This window comes from Globicephala melas, chromosome 1 (assembly GCF_963455315.2).
Source record: "Globicephala melas chromosome 1, mGloMel1.2, whole genome shotgun sequence".
Classification (NCBI taxonomy): domain Eukaryota; kingdom Metazoa; phylum Chordata; class Mammalia; order Artiodactyla; family Delphinidae; genus Globicephala; species Globicephala melas.
Window position 1 is genome coordinate 76,876,777 of NC_083314.1, and position 18,553 is coordinate 76,895,329.

Consider the following 18,553-nt stretch of genomic DNA (forward strand, 5'->3'; position numbering starts at 1 on the left):
GGAAAAATACCTGTTGGTTTGAGAGCATCTCTGGTACCTCTGGACTACTAATCAGTTTAATATAAAGGCAGGCATTGTAGTAAACATAGGATACTGTCTTAGCCTGTACACTGTTGGAGAATTAACTCTTTGCTAAAGGTAATCACTCCCGACAGCTTAACTGTATCTAAGCCTTTTATGTTATCTTAAACACTGATAACCAGTGTTTTTTAAAAAATTTATTTATTTTAATATTTATTTGGCTGCGTCAGGTCTTAGTTGTGGCGGCATACAGGGTCTTCACTGCAGCATGCAGGATCTTTCGTTGCAGCACGCGGGCTCTCTAGTTGTGGCACACGGGCTGACCAATGTTTAAATGCAGTCAAATGTATGGATTTAAATGGGCATGACCTCTGAATGATTGTTAAAAGATGGACAGTCTTCCCTACCCTGATTAAACATGAAACTAGTGAACTTCAGTTTGAAATTCATAGTTGGTCTCTTGTGGAAATGTGTTAAGAGAAAAATTGATTATTTTCTTTCCCGCATTTATCACAGACATCATGTTTTCCTTTATCTCCTAGAATGATAGTATCTAGATCTGGAGACCTCTGATGGGCTCCTATTAAGTACAGCTTATTGTGACTGAGGTGGTACAACATCAACCACTTGAAGCTTAGCTTGGTGTAGATGTAGATGTAGGGTTTTCCTTTGTAGTTTGTAAATTATTGAATGTCTTATGCCAGTGATCAATACTACCTATTTCAGATTTAGCTCAGTATTCCTTTTCTGAAAATTGAAGTTAATATTAGATTGCTCAGGAAAACTTTTATTTACAAATTAGTATCTTTGGGTAGGGTGTCAATTATTTTTCTCTTCTCTAGACTCTAGAAGCTTTAATATTTGGGCAAAACAAGAGTTTTGTAGGAGATCCTTTTTTTTTTAAGGCATTTTAAACATGTTTATTTATTTGTCTTAGTTGCGGCATGTGGGATTTTTTTTTTTTTTTTTTAGTTGCAGCATGCGGACTTCTTAGTTGTGGCATGCATGTGGGATCTAGTTCCCTGACCAGGGATCGAACCCGGGCCCCCTGCATTGGGAGCATGGAGTCTTACCCACTGGACCACCAAGGAAGTCCCTTGTGAGAGATTCTGATGGAATAAGTACAGTTATGATTTGAGTTTCAGAGGCCCAAATGAGGCAGGTATTTGGGTGATATCTTGATAAGAGGTATCAATTGAAAAGTAAGGAAATCTCTCCCCTGCCCCCATCATTCCCTGTTACTGTTTATAAAGATTATTTTCTTGCAGAGAGCCTAGAGTAAAGGTCCTCCAGCTAGGAGACCGCCAAAACAGTTACACTGCCTTACCTCCTCTTTGGTTGTCTTGGATTTCTTTCCCACCGCTTTCTGACCCCTAATCAGTACTCTTGGGAAATACAAACTCCTTATAAAGTGATTGGAGACATTTGTTCTAAAACGAAAAAAATGTTAATTAGGAGAAATTGTTGTAAAATATATATTACAAGGGCCTAAGCCATTTTTTTAAGCCATTTTTATAGTTTGCATGTACTGTTATGACTACTTCGCTGTGAAACCTTGCTATATGATTTTTGTTAGATGTGGATTCAACTGCCCTGAGTGGTGTGAATTGATAGGGCTAAATGAGCTAACTACCTGTGAGACAGCTTCAGGAAAAAAATCTTTAGTGAATTTATCTAGTCTCTTATCAGTGTCTGTTCCCTAGCACTAGCAATAAGGGATAAAGAAAAGGAGCTTGGTTGCCAATATGTCTTCATTTTTTGGTAATTTGGAGTTTGGTATTGATGCTGTGATTTCCTGTCTTGGATGTTGGCTTTGGAAACTAAACAGTTAAAGCATCATGATTTGAGAGGAAACTGGCTCTCATGAATGAAGGCAAAGTTTGGCACTAGTCCAGAATGATGGGGGTGATAGTTAGGGTGGGGAGACTGACTTTTGTACCACAAATGACTTTTAAAAATTAAGAGATAATTCCATGTCCTGAGGTTATAAACCGGCTACAGCTGGTTTTTATCCCCCCCACCCCGCTCCTGCCCCCGCTAGGCATCATGGGTAAAAGTAAGCATCCCCCTGTTTCTTTTGTTTAATATAACAGTACGCCATGTGATTGGCAGGGCAGTGCCCGCTTGGAGACCGGGTTTGTGCAGGTCTCCCAGGGGGGCTGGCACGTATGAGGCCTCCCCTGTGCAATAGAAAGAGCTTCTCTTACGATAGAAGAGAGAAAGGGAACCCCCCCAAAAAAACAAAACAAAACAAACAAACCTAAACCCATCTCTTATTCCTTTTTTTCCTCCTTTTTCTGTTTCCTCCCCTTTCTTGTCTCCAGCTTTCCTGGCAGCTAAAGGAGGGAGCAGAAAAATGTATACCTGTAAGTACATTTAACTGTCTTGCCCGCTCCACCCCCCTCCCATTTCCCCTTTTTCTAAAAGCAGAAACTCAGTTCTTCACAGCCTTTTCCTCACTATGTGTAGAAGGTGATACGCTGAGGTTTCTGATGGGGTTGAAGTAATAAGTACTGTTGCTTTTAAAAATTTGTTGCAGGATAATTGTTTCTCATACAAAGCTCCTTTTGGTTTGGATCCTCAACCCTTCTACTTCATCCTTTTGCTATAATGGTCTCTGGATTCTAGTTTTCTTCGAGCTGAAGCTGTGAGAGGAATGTTATGCTAAGGTCTTCTTTTTCTTTTTTTAAATTTCTTTTGTCTGTAGCAGTGATGGTTCTAGCTCCCCCTTATCCTCACTACCCACCCCCCCTTCCCGTGTCAGCTCCGATGCTGCTCTGTGAATGGAGTCAACCAGCTGACTGAGTGCTGGCATCGTGCCAGGGGCTGCAAAGCAATGAGAATGTGCGCGCACTCGCATGTGTAAGTGTGTACAGAACACAAAGGGAAAAGCCTGCAGTCTAGGAAATCACAGGCTATTATATAAGGAAGTCTGCGTCATCTCTGCTTACTTGTGCTGATGGACAAGGAACAGGGGGAGGGCAAGAAAAATACCCTTTTGATGTATATACATACATACACTTTTTTCCTTCCTGTCTTTATTTAAAAAAAAACAAAACAAAAAAACACATATTTCTGTTGTGGCAAAATGAGACAGGGCTTCTCTGTCCAGGTGGTAGTGACCTTGTTCCTAGTGAAGTGTAGTAATAACTCTTCTGGGAGGTGAAGCAGTTTCTTCTGAGTCTCTTCTTCCTGCCCCGATTCGGAGGTGTGTGTGCTTGAGGAAGAGGGGTGACTAGAAGAGAAATGCCTCCTGAATTTAACAGCTATAATTTGTTAGATACTTTTTTCTTTTTTTCCAGACTGTTTCTAATCATTCAGGATTGCCAAGGGTACGGGGTGAGGTGGGGAGGTGCTCTTTTTTTTTTTTCTTTTAGAAACTTATTTATTTATTTTTGGTTGCGTTGGGTCTTCATTGCTGCACATGGGCTTTCTCTGGTTGCAGCAAGTGGGGGCTACTCTTTGTTGCGGTGCGCGGGCTTCTCATTGCAGTGGCTTCTCTAGTTGCGGAGCACGGGCTCTAGGCCCGTGGGCTTCAGTAGTTGTGGCTCGCAGGCTCTAGAGCACAGGCTGAGTAGTTGTGGCGCACGGGCTTAGTTGCTTCGCGGCATGTGGGATCTTCCCAGACCAGGGATCGAACCTGTGTCCCCTGCATTGGCCGGTGGATTCTTCACCACTGCACCACCAGGGAAGTCCTGGGGGAGGTGCTCTTAAGGAGAAGCAAAAGGCCAGGTAATAGAGCAAATACTATCTATTAGCTATTCCTTTGAGTCCTCTCCCTCTTTTCTCTTTATTTCTTGTTTTTGTTTTATTTCGTGTATTACAGAAATGCAGTAGTCTCCCCCTGCCATCTGCTGCAGAGTTAGGATTGTTCAAAGGGAAGGTCAAACAGCATGTGAAAGGAAGGAAAAATGAAAGATCTAAGCTTCCAGACATTGCAAGTGTTACGATTTTGGGATTCAGTTGGAGTGATTGTATCTTTAATTGGCCGTTAAGAGCTCATTTAGAAATTGTATTTCAATTTACCACTAATTTACCATGGTGCCTTTTTTCCTAGTTTCTTAATTTCTCTTTATGTGCTTCTTAGGTGTGTTAACGTATATATGAAACAGCTCTTGCGTTAAGGGGAAATGTAAAATAAAGTGTGTTAGTGAATAAAAGAAGGTCATACTGTTAACAGTCATTTTATGTAAGTTTATTTTTGCTCCTGTCTATTTGGAGTAATGATGCTGATGTGCAGTAAGTGGGTAGGGAGAGTTTAGAGTAAGAGAGAACTTTTGAACTAGTTTATCCTATAATAAGGTTTGTCATGCTGCAGTCAAGAGGAAGTCCCTTAATTCAGTCTTTTTGACTCTTTATGTTATGGCCCGTGAATTTGTGTTCTTGCCATGTTTTCACAAACAACAGTCTTTGAATATACTGTGTATATTTTTCTCTTTGATATGTGAGTGTTGATACAAGTGTGAGGAGGTGCATATGAAGTTGTACTTTAAGGGTTGCTGGTTGGGACTTAGAAGAGTGGCTGGCCTGCTTATTCCCTAGGCTGCCCCCAGTTATTTCCCCACCACAAGTAGCTGGATCTCACTCTTCCAAATGTCCATTTTGATTAAGGGAGATTTTTTTCCCCTGTCAGTTGAATACTAAAGACAAAACAGCAACAGAGACCAGCCTAGCTCAAACCTAAAGGCTAGATAAAGATTCATTCCAAGTTGTGTGATTCCCTAGTTCTTGGAAGTAATAATTACCTTTTTGAGTTGATATTATCCTCTTATACTATTGGGTTGGCCAAAAGGTTCGCTCAGTTTTTTCCGTAAGATGGCTCTAGTAGCACTTAGTTGTCTTCAACTTCATTCAAAACAGTTTTGTTAGATTGTATGTGACAGCTGTCATATCAACGTGAATTTAAAAAAAGACATCAAAATTGGTGAATTTTTGTGTAGCCATTTTAATGTTGAAAATGGAAGAAAAAAGCAACATTTTTAGTATATTATGCTTTATTATTTCAAGAAAGGTAAAAATGCAACTGAAATGCAAAAATAGATTTGTGCAGTGTATGGAGAGGTGCTGTGACTGATCGAATGTGTCAAAAATGGTTTGCAAAGTTTCGTACTGGAGACTTATCGCTGGACGATGCTCCACAGTCGGATAGACCAGTTGAAGTTGATAGCGATCAAATCGAGATATTAATTGAGAACAGTCAACGTTATACCACGCGGGAGATAGCCGACATACTCAAAATATCCAAATCAAGCGTTGAAAGTCATTTGCACCAGCTTGGTTATGTTAATTGCTTTGGTGTTTGGGTTCCACATAAGTTAAGTGAAAAAAAACTTTCTTGACCGAATTTCCACATGCGATTCTCTACTTAAACGTAATGAAAATGTTCCATTTTTAAAACAAATTGTGATGGGCGATGAAAAGTGGATACTGTACAAGAATGTGGAACAGAAGAGATGGTGGGGCAAGTGAAAGGAACCACCACCAACCACACCAAAGGCTGGTCTTCATCCAAAGAAGGTGATGGTGTGTATATGGTGGGATTGGAAGGGAGTCCTCTATTATGAGCTCCTTCCGGAAAACCCAGCGATTAATTTCAACAAGTACTGCTCCCAGTTAGACAAACTGAAAGCAGGACTCGACAAAAAGTGTCCGGAATTAGTCAACAGATAATGCAAGACCACATGTTTCTTTGATGACCAGGCAAAAACTGTTACAGCTTGGCTGGGAAGTTCGGATTCATCCACTGTATTTACCAGACATTGCACCTTTGGATTTCCATTTATTTTGGTCTTTACAAAATTCTCTCTCTTTTTTTTTTTTAAATTTATTTATTGATTGATTTATTTTTGGCTGCATTAGGTCTTCGTTGCTGCGTGGGCTTTCTCTAGTTGCAGCGAGCGGGGGCTACTCTTCATTGTGGTGCACAGGCTTCTCATTGTGGTGGCTTCTCTTGTTGCAGAGCACAGGCTCTAGGCATGCGGGCTTCAGTAGTTGTGGCACGCAGCCTCAGTAGTTGTGGCTCGCGGGCTCTAGAGTGCAGGCTCAGTAGTTGTGGTGCATGGGCTTAGTTGCTCTGCGGCATGTGGGATCTTCCCGGACCAGGGCTCGAACCCGTGTCCCCTGCATTGGCAGACGGATTCTCAACCACTGTGCCACCAGGGAAGTCCCTACAAAATTCTCTTAATGGAAAAAAATTCAGTTCCCTGGAAGACTGTAAAAGGCACCTGGAACAGTTCTTTGCTCAAAAAGATGAAAAGTTTTGAGGGACTTCGTTGGTGGTGCAGTGGTTAAGAATCTGCCTGCCAATGCAGGGGACACAGGTTCGATTCCTGGTCCAGGAAGATCTCACATGTCTCAGAGCAAGTAAGCCCATGCGCCACAACTACTGAGCCTGCGAGCCACAACTACTGAGCCCACAAGCCACAACTACTGAAGCCCGTGCCTAGAGCCCGTGCTCTGCAAAAAGAGAAGCCACCGCAATGAGAAACCCACGCACCACACAGAAGAGTAGCCCCCGCACGCTGCAACTAGAGAAAGCCCACGCACAGCAACGAAGACCCAGTGCAGCCAAAAATTGAAAAAAAAAGTTTTGGGAAGATAGAATTATGAAGTTGCCTGAAAAATGGCAGAAGGTAGTGGAACAAAAGGGTGAATACGTTGTTCAGTAAAGTTCTCGGTGAAAATGAAAAATGTGTCTTTTATTTTCACTTTAAAACTGAAGGCACTTTTTGGCCAACCGAATATTATTTGTAATGTCCTCCATGGGAACCAGCCATTTTGCAGGTGCATATGTATAGTATTGTTATGTTTTAATTCTATCTATAGGATGCTTGCTTATTCGACTGATAGGTTTCAGAAGTCTTTTGCAGTCTTTTACTTTTAACTTTTCTCTTTGTACCTGGAAGCAGATTAGTAAGGATAATCTACGGTTAGGTAGTTAAAATCAGTGAGGCATAAGTTAGCACATTCTATCAATGGACAGATTTTTTTTTTTTTCCTTAATTCCCATAGGCCCTAGTTACTGTTTAGGAGTGACTGAAGAGTAGTTTTGAAGGATGTGTGAAAAATATGCCCTTTAACCACCTCTGTCTCCTTCATTCTAATGTTTTATATATTTTTTTAGCATCTTTATTGGAGTGTAATTGCTTTACAATGGTGTGTTAGTTTCTGCTTTATAACAAAGTGAATCAGCTATATATATACATATATCCCCATATCTCCTCCCTCTTTCTTCTCCCTCCCACCTTCCCTATCCTACCCCTCTAGGTGGTCACAAAGCACCGAGCTGATCTCCCCATTCTAATATTTTAAATAATGTCTGGCAGCTTTCCTTTGATATATATCAGAACTTTTCTGCTGATTTATTATAATTCTTTATAATATACATTATTATAAAATATATTAGTATAATAAGATAATATATTTGTGCTGATTTTTTATAAGGTGATAGTAGGAGAGGGCTGCTTACCTCCTATTCATGAGCTTTTTAGGCAGCACATCCTAACTTGTCTCATTTAAGCATAGGAGCCTTTATGATCCTTATTGTGTATTAAACAGAACGGTGTGTCATCTAAGGCGAGGTCACCTAGGCTCTTCCATTCAAGGATGTGAGCCAAGGTTTGTGCAGTAAACTCAATGAAATAGAAGAGACTGTTGAAACAGTGACAGTCTGTTTTTATTTAGAATTACTGCCTTAGCAGTTTGGATTAAAAAACTAAAAATAGGGGGCTTCCGTGGTGGCGCAGTGGTTAAGAATCCTCCAGCCAACGCAGGGGACATGGGTTCGAGCCGTGGTCCGGGAAGATCCCACATGCTGCGGAGCAACTAATCCTGTGCATCATAACTACTGAGGTTGCGCTCTAGAGCCCGCAAGCCACAAATACTGAAGCCTGCGCGCCTAGAGCCTGTGCTCTGCAAAAAGAGAAGCCACCGCAATGAGAAGCCCACACACCGCAACGAAGAGCAGCCCCCGCTTGCTGCAACTAGAGAAAGCCCGGCAATGAAGACCCAACACAGCCATAAATAAATAATAAATAAATAAATAAATAAAATCTATTTTAAAAAAAGGATTATTTTTTTAAAAACGACAATATAGACAGCATAGTCTGATGATTAGGAACACGGGCCGTGCAGTAAGAAAGACCTGTGTTTGAGTCAGGCTTAGCTACTTGCAAACTATGAGACCTTATCTGTTTCTGTTTTCTCTTCTGTAAAAGGAGAATTATTTAAATTATTAAAGCCCTCCTTTAAAGGGCTTAAATGAAGTAATGCATTGTGAAGCACTTTAGCACAGTGCTTAGCAAATAATAAGACCTCATTGAGTGTTAGCAGCTGTTACTAATATTCCTATCTATTGGGTTTGTGTATACTGTTTTCAGTGTTCCTATTAGTTTCTTTAGTCAGTCTGTAACTATATCCTTTTTAAACTTTTGGCATCTTCTGAGTTACACTGGGTTGATTGACATATATGTCGGAAGAGTCTAGATCAGGAGTCAGAAACTACAGCTACTGCCTGGTTTTATAAATAAAGTTTTACTAGAACACAGCCACACCCTTTTGCTTACAACAGCAGAGTTGAGAAGTTAGCCCACGAAGTCTAAAATATTTACTGTCTGACCCTTTACAGAAAAAGTTTGCAGACTCCTGTTCTAAATCAAGAGTCCTTTTTTTTTTTTTAAGAAAAGTGAACCAGAAAGCAAGTTCTGGAAATCAAAAGGGAAGTAATTAAAATAGACTAGATTTAAATGGACCAGAAGGAATTAATCGTTTCAGGCTTTTAGGAATGGGATTCTTTAGCCTGGGGAGTAGTGGGAAGAAGTCCGTTGACGTAGCTGATACGAGTTAGGTGAAAGAAAGTACCATTTGGAATTGGTTAGGCAATAACAGTGCTTACATGGTCTGTTGGGTCATTTCATAGTAGTGGGTAATAAGGGAGGTACAAAGGAGAGATTTGCTGCCAAGGAGTTTGCATTAAACCTGAAAAATAGTATGAATTGGTAGGTTACTCTAACAAGTGTATTAGAAGTGTGATCTACCTTTTTGACCGACCTTCTAGAGAAATGGAAATAAAAACAAAAATAAACAAATGGGACCTAATGAAACTTAAAAGCTTTTGCACAGAAAAGGAAACCATAAACAAGACGAAAAGACAACCCTCAGAATGGGAGAAAATATTTACAAATGAAGCAAGTGACAAAGGATTAATCTCCAGAATTTACAAGCAGCTCATGCAGCTCAATATCAAAAAAACAAACAACCCAATCCAAAAATGGGCAAAAGACCTAAATAGACATTTCTCCAAAGAAGATATACAGATTGCCAACAAACACATGAAAGGATGCTCAACATCACTAATCATTAGAGAAATGCAAATCAAAACTACAGTGAAGTATCACCTCACACCAGTCAGAATGGCCATCATCAAACAATCTACAAACAATAAATGCTGGAGAGGTTGCGGAGAAAAGGGAACCCTCTTGCACTGTTGGTGGGAATGTAGATTGATACAGCCACTGTGGAGAACAGTATGGAGGTTCCTTAAAAAACTACAAATAGAACTACCATATGACCCAGCAATCCCACTAGTGGGCATATGCCCTGAGAAAACCATAATTCAAAAAGAGTCATATACCACAATGTTCATTGCAGCTCTATTTACAATAACCATGACATGGAAGCAACCTAAGTGTCCATCGACAGATGAATGGATAAAGAAGATGTGGCACATATATACAATGGAATATTACTCAGCCATAAAAAGAAACCAAATTGAGTTATTTGTAGTGAGGTGGATGGACCTAGAGTCTGTCATACAGAGTGAAGTAAGTCAGAAAGAGAAAAACAAATACCGTATGCTAACACATATATATGGAATCTAAAAAAAAAAAAAAAGTTATGAAGAACCTAGGGGCAGGACGGGAATAAAGACGCAGACCTACTAGAGAATGGACTTGAGGACACGGGGAGGGGGAAGGGTAAGCTGGGACAAAGTGAGAGAGTGGCATGGACATATATACAACTATTAAATGTAAAATCGATAGCTAGTGGGAAGCAGCCTAGTAGCACAGGGAGATCAGCTCGGTGCTTTGTGACCACCTAGAGGGGCGGGATAGGGAGGGAGGGAGACGCAAGAGGGATGAGATTCGGGGATATATGTATATGTATAGCTGATTCACTTTGTTATAAAGCAGAAACCAACACAAAAAAAATAGAAGTGTGATCTGTGGACTCTTGTGGATCCCTGAGACCCTTTCAGGGAGTCTTGCGATGAAAGCTGTTTCATAGTAATACAAAGGCATTATTTTGCCTTTTTCCCTGTGTTGGCATTTGCACTGATGATCCAAAAACAGTGGGGAGTAAAACTGCTCTGATGCCTTGGTATGAATCAAAGCGGTGGCACCAAACTGTACTAGTAGTCATTGTATTCTTCATTGCCATACAGTTTAAACTTGCAGGTAAAAAAAAAAAAATCTAGTTTCACTTAAGAATGTTCTTGATGAAGCAGTAAAAATGAATTTTATTTAATCTTGGCCTTTCAGAACATGGGTTTTGAATATTTTGTGTGATAAAATGAGAAGGACTTATAAAGCACTTTTGCTACATGTTGAGCTACAATGGTTGTCTCAAGGAAAAGTGTAATCAAGCTACAAGCTACCTAGCTGCTTTCTTCATAGAACATTGATTTTACTTGTTACTTGGTGAAAGAATAATTAGGGACTTCCCTGGTGGTCCAGTGGTTAAGACTGTGCTCCCAATGCAGGGGGCACGGGTTTGATCCCTGGTCGGGGAACTAAGATCCCACATGCCGCACGGTGCAGTCCACAAAATTTAAAAAAAAAAAAGAATAATCAGTGAACTATGATCTTTAGATTTGGGTATTTGGCAGACATATTCTTAAAATTTTTCAGGGAAAGCAACTGACTATATTTGTGCCCAGTGATAAAATTCGAATAAAAATTAAACCATGAGTTTGACAGCTTCCAGGACTTAAATATCAATACTTTTCTGATGAGATTAGTGGTAGTATTGACAAATGTGATTTTTTAAAATACATATTTTATAATGAACTGTGTCAGCATTTGAAATCTACATGACCTAGTGGACCAGAATTTTCCAGATGATCAATGCATGATGTAAAAAAATCATGCTTGGGTAAAAGAGCCATTCAGAGTATAAGATAAACAATGGATTTTAAAGTAACAGTATGAAGTTTATTGATAAGGTTTCAAATTTCACCTTGCAACTAACCTTTAGAAACGACTGTGGTTTTTTTTTTTAATTGACGTAAAATTCACGTAACAGAATTAACTATTTTAAGTTGTATAATTCTGTGGCATTTAGTACATTCACAGTGTTCTGCAACCACTACCTAAATCAAATTTCAGAACATTTTCATTACCCCAAAAGGAAACCTGTGCCCAGTAAGCAGTTGCTTCCCATTTCTCCATTTCCCAGCGCCTTGCAACCACTAGTCTCCTTTCTGTCTCCATGGATTTATCTATTTTGGATATTTCATATAAATGGAACCATCCAGTATGTGACTTTTTTTGTCTGTGTTCTTTCACTTAGCATGTTTTTGAGGTTCATCCATGTTGTATAATGTATCAGTACTTCATTCATTTTTGTGCCTGAATAATATATACCACATTTTGCTTATCCATTCATCAGTTCACATTCATGTGAACATTGGGGGTGGTTTCCACCTTTTTTGCTATTGTAAGTAGTACTGCTGCGAACATTTTGTACAGGTTTTTGTTTGAATACCTGTTTTTTTTTAAATTTATTTTTTGTTTGTTTATTTTTGGCTGCGTTGGGTCTTCGTTGCTGCCCGCAGGCTTTCTCTAGTTGCGGTGAGTGGAGGACGGGGACGCTACTGTTCGTTGTGGTGTGTGGGCTTCTCACTGCGGTGGCTTCTCTTGTTGTGGAGCATGGGCTCTTGGCGCATGGGCTTCAGTAGTTGTGGCGTGTGGGCTCAATAGTTGTGGCTCGCAGGCTCTAGAGTGCAGGCTCAGTAGTTGGTGGTGCATGGGCTTAGTTGCTCTGTGTCATGTGAGATCTTCCCGGACCAGGGATCGAACCTGTGTCCCCTGCATTGGCAGGCAGATTCTTAACCACTACACCACCAGGGAAGTCCTGAATACCTGTTTTCCATTCTTTTAGTTATTTACCTATGAATGGAATTCCTGGGCCATATGATGATTCTATGTTTTTGATTATTCTAACTTTCTGAGGAACTACCAGACCATTTTCCAAAGCAGATGTCCCACTTTACATTCCTGCCAGCAGTATACTAGAATTACGCTTTCTCCATATTCTCACCAACACTTATTTTCTGTCTTTTTGATTATAGTCATCCTGGGAGGTATGAATTGGTATCTCATTGTGGTTTTGGTTTGTATTTCTCTAATGACTAATGATGTTGAGCATCTTTTCGTGTGCTTTTTGGCCATTAGTATATTTTTTGGATAAATATCTATTCAAGTCCTTTGCCCACGTGTGTTGAGCTTTGAGTATATCAAAGATGAAGGTGTCCACAATTCTGACCAATTGAAAAGAGTATTAGAATACCTTTCTCTGGTATCAGTATGAACTCACGAGTTTTAATCTGTATACATGTTTTTGCACACATACACATATACAGATATAGACATGGACATGTGTTTGTACGCACATACATATATTTCTTGTTCTGAGAGGACACCACCATAGCGCAGCAAGCACATATGACACCAGTTCTTGGTTTCTAGGTGCCAGTATCCAGTAAAAGGAACCAGAGCTCCTTGGAGAAATGACTAGGGCAGAGAAAAAACTCACATGAATCTGAAATATCATGTGTAACCAGAAAGTAATGAAATGCTAAAAAAAAAAAAAAGATGGAGAGTCAACTTGAAGGAGCTTCCAATGACCAAGTCTGGGACAGTTTGAAGAATAAAATAAGTAATGATAGTAAGGAACTATATAACCCATGGGATAAAATAAATATCCACAAGTCCATACTGCTATAAATAAATACTTGAATAAGTAAATGGGGAAGAGGGGACAGCTGTTTATTCCAGTAAAATTCAAAATATATAAGAATGATGGAAACATTAGGCAAATGCTACAGTAATAATTGCTGCAGGCAAGAATTACCTGTAAGGACTTCCCTGGTGGTCCAGTGGTTAAGAATCTGTCTTGCAATGCAGGGGGTGCCCGTTCGATCCCTGGTCAGGGAACTAAGATCCCACATACCGAGGGGCAACTAAGTCTGCACACCACAATTAGAGAGAAGGCCATGCACCACAATGAAGGGAAGAGCCCGCACTTCAACGAAAGAGCCTTTGTGCCACAGCTAAGACCCAACACAGCTAAAAAATAAATAAATATTAAAAACAAAGAAAAATTATCTATAGATGTTAAAATTAGTGGGTGGAAGTTTGATGCAAAATGGGATTTAGCATAACCTTCCAGTATTTCCCCATAATAATTTTTCAATGGAGAAACCTGGCAGACACCACCTCAGTCAAGTGATTAGAGTTAACATCACCCATAGTTCAACATATTGACATTATGTACTTCCTGACATGATACACTGAGAAGGCCACAACAGCACTTTTGTGACATTGCCAAAAATACATAGGCTCAGTCTAATCATGTGAAAACATCAGGCAAACCCAAATTGAGATATATTTCACAAAAGAACTGGCCAGTACTCTTCAAAAATGTGAAGGTAAGAAAGACTAAATTAAACTGCCACATGTTAAAGGAGACCAAAGAGACATGACAACTAAATACTATGTGAGATTGTGGATTGTATCCTGGGTCTGAAAAGGATATTAGTAGGAAAACTAGTGAAATGTGCATAAGGCCTGTAGAATAGCTAATAGTATTGTATCAGCAATTCAGGGGACTTCTCTGGTGCCACAGTGGTTGGGAATCCACCTGCCAATGCAGGGGACACGAGTTCGATCCCTGGTCCAGGAAGATCCCACATGCTGTGGAGCAGCTAAGCCCATGTGCCACAACTACTGAGCCTGCACTCTAGAGCCCATGAACCACAACTACCAAGCCTGTGCGCCACAACTACTGAAGCCCACGCGCCTAGAGCCCGTGCTCTGCAACAAGAGAAGCCACTGCAGTGAGAAGCCTGCGCACTGCAACAAGAGTAGCCCCTGCTTGCTGCAACTAGAGAAAGCCAGTGCACAGCAACGAGGACCCAACAGAGCCAAAAATAAACAGAAATTTTAGAAAAACCAATATTCATTTCTTTGTTTCAGTAATGTTGTACTGTGGTTATGTAAGATGTCAACTACAACTATACTTCAGTTAAAATTTAATTTTAAAATACTTCAATTTTAAAAATAATTTTTTAAAAAGATGTTAAAATTAGGGAGAACAGGATGAAGAGTATGTAGGGCTTCTCTGAACTATTGTTGCAACTTTCTGTAAGTTTAAAATCATTTCAAAGCTGAAAAAGTTTCTTTAAATAATGAGTTCATTAAAGATTTTAAATTTTTAAAAAATGCCCTTCTTTTTCTAACTACTCATCTGTTTAAGACCAGATTTTTGGGGGGACTTCCCTGGTGGTCCAGTGGCTAAGACTGCACACTCCCAATGCAGGGGGCCTGGGTTTGATCCCTGGTCGGGGAACTAGATCCCACATGCCGCAACTAAGAAGTTCTCATGCTGCAATTAAAGATCCCACATTGCAGCAGCAAAGATCCCACGTGTCTCAGCTAAGACCTGATGCAGACAAATAAGTAATAAATACTAAAGTTTTTTTTCCTCCATATATATATATATATATATATATATATATACTTCAACTAAAACAACATCACAGCAGATTGAATGCAGCAGCAGTTATGGGAATCCAGCTTTCTTTTTTGTTTTTAAAATTTTTTTTTGGTCTGCATTGGGTCTTCGTTGCTGCACACGGGCTTTCTCTAGTTGCAGCAAGTGGGGGCTACTCTTCTTGCAGTGCACGGGCTTCTCATTGCGGCGGCTTCTCTTGTGGAGCACAGGCTCTAGGCGCGTGAGCTTCAGTAGTTGTGGCGCGCGGGATTAGTTGCTCCGCGGCGTGGGAGATCTTCCTGGACCAGGGCTTGAACCCATGTCCCCTGCATTGGCAGGGATTCTTAACCACTGCACCACCAGGGAAGTCCTAATGAACTAATATTTTTAAAATTCTGTTTTAATTTCTAATACAGTGACTATTGATAGCTGTAGACTACAAGCAAAAAATCTCTTTGCAGTCTTAATTTTTAGGAATGTCCTCTTAAAGGGATCCTGAGACCAAAAGTTTTCAGAACTGGGAGAGCATGCCTAAGAGCTGCAACAAAGATCCAAAAACTCAAGGGCGCAAACAAGATAGAAAGTATTTCTTTCATGTAATTGCCCAAGGTGATTGGTTCTTGATGCTCTGTTGTTTTGTGTGGTAATTCAGGAACTCAGGTTCTTTTATACTAATTTTCCTGCTGATCCCTAGAACAATGGTTCTTATACTTTAGCATGCATCAGAGTCACCTGGAATGCTTGTTAAAACATAAAACACAGTCCCTAGTCTCTTTCCCCAGAATTTCTGATTCATGGGTTTGGAATGGGGCTCGAGAGTTTGTATATCCAACAAATTCCCAAGGGATGCTGATACCACTATCGGGGATCAACTTCTAGGGTACTGTCCTTGTCTGCAGGCTTGAAACTGTGTTGCAGCCAGCAGGAAGGGGAAAAAGCATGAAAGAGTTTGCCTACTTTTTATAGTTCTTGGGCTGAAAGCAGCACACATCACTTCCTCTTTATTTCATCGGCAAGGCAAGAATTTAGCCTAACAATCACCAAGGGAGGCTAGGAAATGTAGTGAGCTGAACAGCTAGGTAGCCAGTATTTCCATTACTATGGAAGGACGGGGGGATTAATTTTGATGGGCAGTGAGCAACAGTATCAAGACATTGGACTTGGATAGGACTAATTAACTAGGCAATATGTTTTGTCAGGTAAAGAACAGAAATTTACTTAGAAGTGTGGCAGGGGAAAGTCTAGGAGAGTAGTATATGTATATATAGAAGTGAAACTGTCTTTTGGAAGATTGGGACAGAGTAACTTGGTTAGGAGGGCAGAGTGGAGGGGGCCAGGTAGTAAGTAATAGTGGAAGGTATTGTACTGCAAGAAGGCTTATCAGATTTATATGATAAATTGATTCAGCAAGAAGCCAGCTGAGAAGCTGTTCTCTCCTGCTGTAAGGGTCTTAAGGTCCTTCTCTGTTGATGCTCTGTGTTATTTTCCCACTCTAAATCTTAGTCACAGAAATCATTTTAGGGGCTCTTGGTGCCTTGGTGTTAATTACCCATATATGTGTATCTGATACATAATTTTTTCTAATGTGACCCCAGGGGGTGGCAGTTGCATGGTATATCCCCTTGCCTCCTTGACCTACAAACCCAAATGAAAAATGGGGAGCCAAAACTTAGCTGACCACCTAGAATAGCGTGGGGATATTGTATGGGGGTTGAGGCTTCTTGCTTTAGAAATGGGAAGATGTTTACATAGAGAATAATCATCAAAAGTCTCCATCTAGTAAGAAGGCTGAATAATCCTGAAATAGCAGAAATGAATCAGCTCTGCTGTTGAAGTTAAAATTGTGTAGCATTTGCTCAGTCTCATTTGCTCCATTGTCCACTACCAAAGTAGCATGCAAATGGAGGGCTCAGTTATTCACTTAACAGGTAATCATTGAGTGATTTTTTTTTTAAGTGCCAGGAACTTATCTCAGAACTGGGGATATAGCAGTGAACAAAGTAGACAAATCCTTCACTCCATAGTGTTTATAAGTTAGTAGAGGAAGAAGGAAGACAATAACCAAATGCATACTATGTCAGAAAAATAAATCAGGATTTGGGTGAAAGGGTTAATGTGCCTTTGTTTTCAGTGTAGATCAATTTAAGTGGGACCCGTAATATTCTACCTAAGAATGGCTTAAGACAAGTTCTGTGTCATACATGTAAGTTTTGCACCTTTAATTTGTAGAAGTAAGTCTTGACTAACAGAAAGTTGATAAAAGTGAAATGTGATTTCTTTGGATCCCAGCTTCCTTCTTTGTAGGCTTGATGTTTTGTAACAGCTTTAGTGATATTTGTAGTAATCTGCCAGTGTCTTCTATAGTTGTGTCAGGTTTATTTCTAACCTATGGTTGATAATATTGCTAGATATATTGTAATATAATAAACATTTAAGGGTATGATCTGTCCTGTGTCTTTTTGTCTTATACAGAAATAAGGGTGGTCTCTCTTGGTTACCTGTTATCGAAACCTCCTTTTAATGAGAAATAGTTAATAGAGCTCAGATACGCACATTGATGCATACTCTTCTCAAGCCCTTGTCCACAGTCTTTTCTGTTGCATCAAATGTTGAATTCCAGAGGTTGTTACCTCTAGGACTGTATGGAAGCAACTTCTAAGATGATCCAATAAAATGGTACATTCAGAGATAATTTTACTCTTTGTAGCATCTAACATATTCTGTAGCCATTTTGTTTTTCCTTAAGGGCTTTTACCCCCATTTGAGGAATTCGTTTTGCAGTTTGGTTTGTATGTGTTTAAGTTCCTTTAGGGAACTAAAATAGAGAGGTTCCATCCTAGGGAAGTGTGGAGTTAATTGTTGGGAATAATTGGCAGTAGGAAGCATTAGATAGCTTGGAAGGAGCTCAGCTATCTGGTTTGCATTAGGGTAGTTTGGAGATGTGCAGAACAGAACCATTGCTCTGTGATCTTTGCCAGGACCTGGAAGTACAATTTGCTTCCAGTTTGGTGGAAGTCAAATGGCCATTCATTCAGCTTACATTTGCAAGTAGTGGGCATGAGCCTACTAATCTCAGAAGCTCCATTGAGATAGAATTTATCGGTATGGTTATGTTTATCCCTTTAAAGTAAAGAATTTTCATTACAGAAATTTTATTAGACCTACTCTTTGTGGAATAAATATCTAGCTAGGCTGCTACTTATAACATTCTCCCTTCTCTGTTATGAGTAATGTAGTATACAGAGCTATGAATATCCTTGAGGGATATTCTGGAGAAATTTTTGTGAAGCCAAAAACTTTTGTAGGACTCTCCTAAAGCTTACAAATCACTGCTGTTTCCCTTTCATGCCCACCTCCCAGCTCTTGTTTCCTCAAAGTGAGGTTACCCTCACAGTCCACTGAATTCAAATACCTCTGGTTTTACTAGTCTGATTATGAGAGTGTGTATATGGTAAATATTTAGTTGGTGTGTGTGCTACTACTTTCATATGTTGTACCTATGGCAGACAATAATTGAATAAAAGTCTTTACTGATGGAACAGAATGTTACAGTTGCAGCGAGCGGGGGCTACTCTTCCTTGCGGTGCGCGGGCTTCTCATCGTGATGGCTTCTCTTGTTGTGGAGCACGGGCTCTAGGCGCGCGGGCTTCAGTAGTTGTGGCACATAGGCTCAGTAGTTGTGGCTTGCGGGCTCTAGAGTGCAGGCTCAGTAGTTGTGGTGCATGGGCTTAGTTGTTCTGTGGCATGTGGGATCTTCCCA

General features: G+C 40.1%; 1 protein-coding gene across 5 annotated transcripts in view; it reads left to right on the forward strand.

Moving 5' to 3' along the window:
- Window positions 1–18,553, forward strand: part of GATAD2B (GATA zinc finger domain containing 2B) — an 81,606-nt gene that overhangs the window by 26,847 nt on the left and 36,206 nt on the right. For 2 of the 5 annotated variants that reach the window (XM_030841822.2, XM_060298957.1), the window contains exon 2: window positions 2,346–2,387. The exons of the other annotated variants lie outside the window; for them this stretch is intronic. The gene's annotated coding sequence lies outside the window, so the exon portion shown is untranslated. The remainder of the gene's footprint in view (window positions 1–2,345; window positions 2,388–18,553) is intronic. 5 annotated transcript variants of the gene reach the window in all.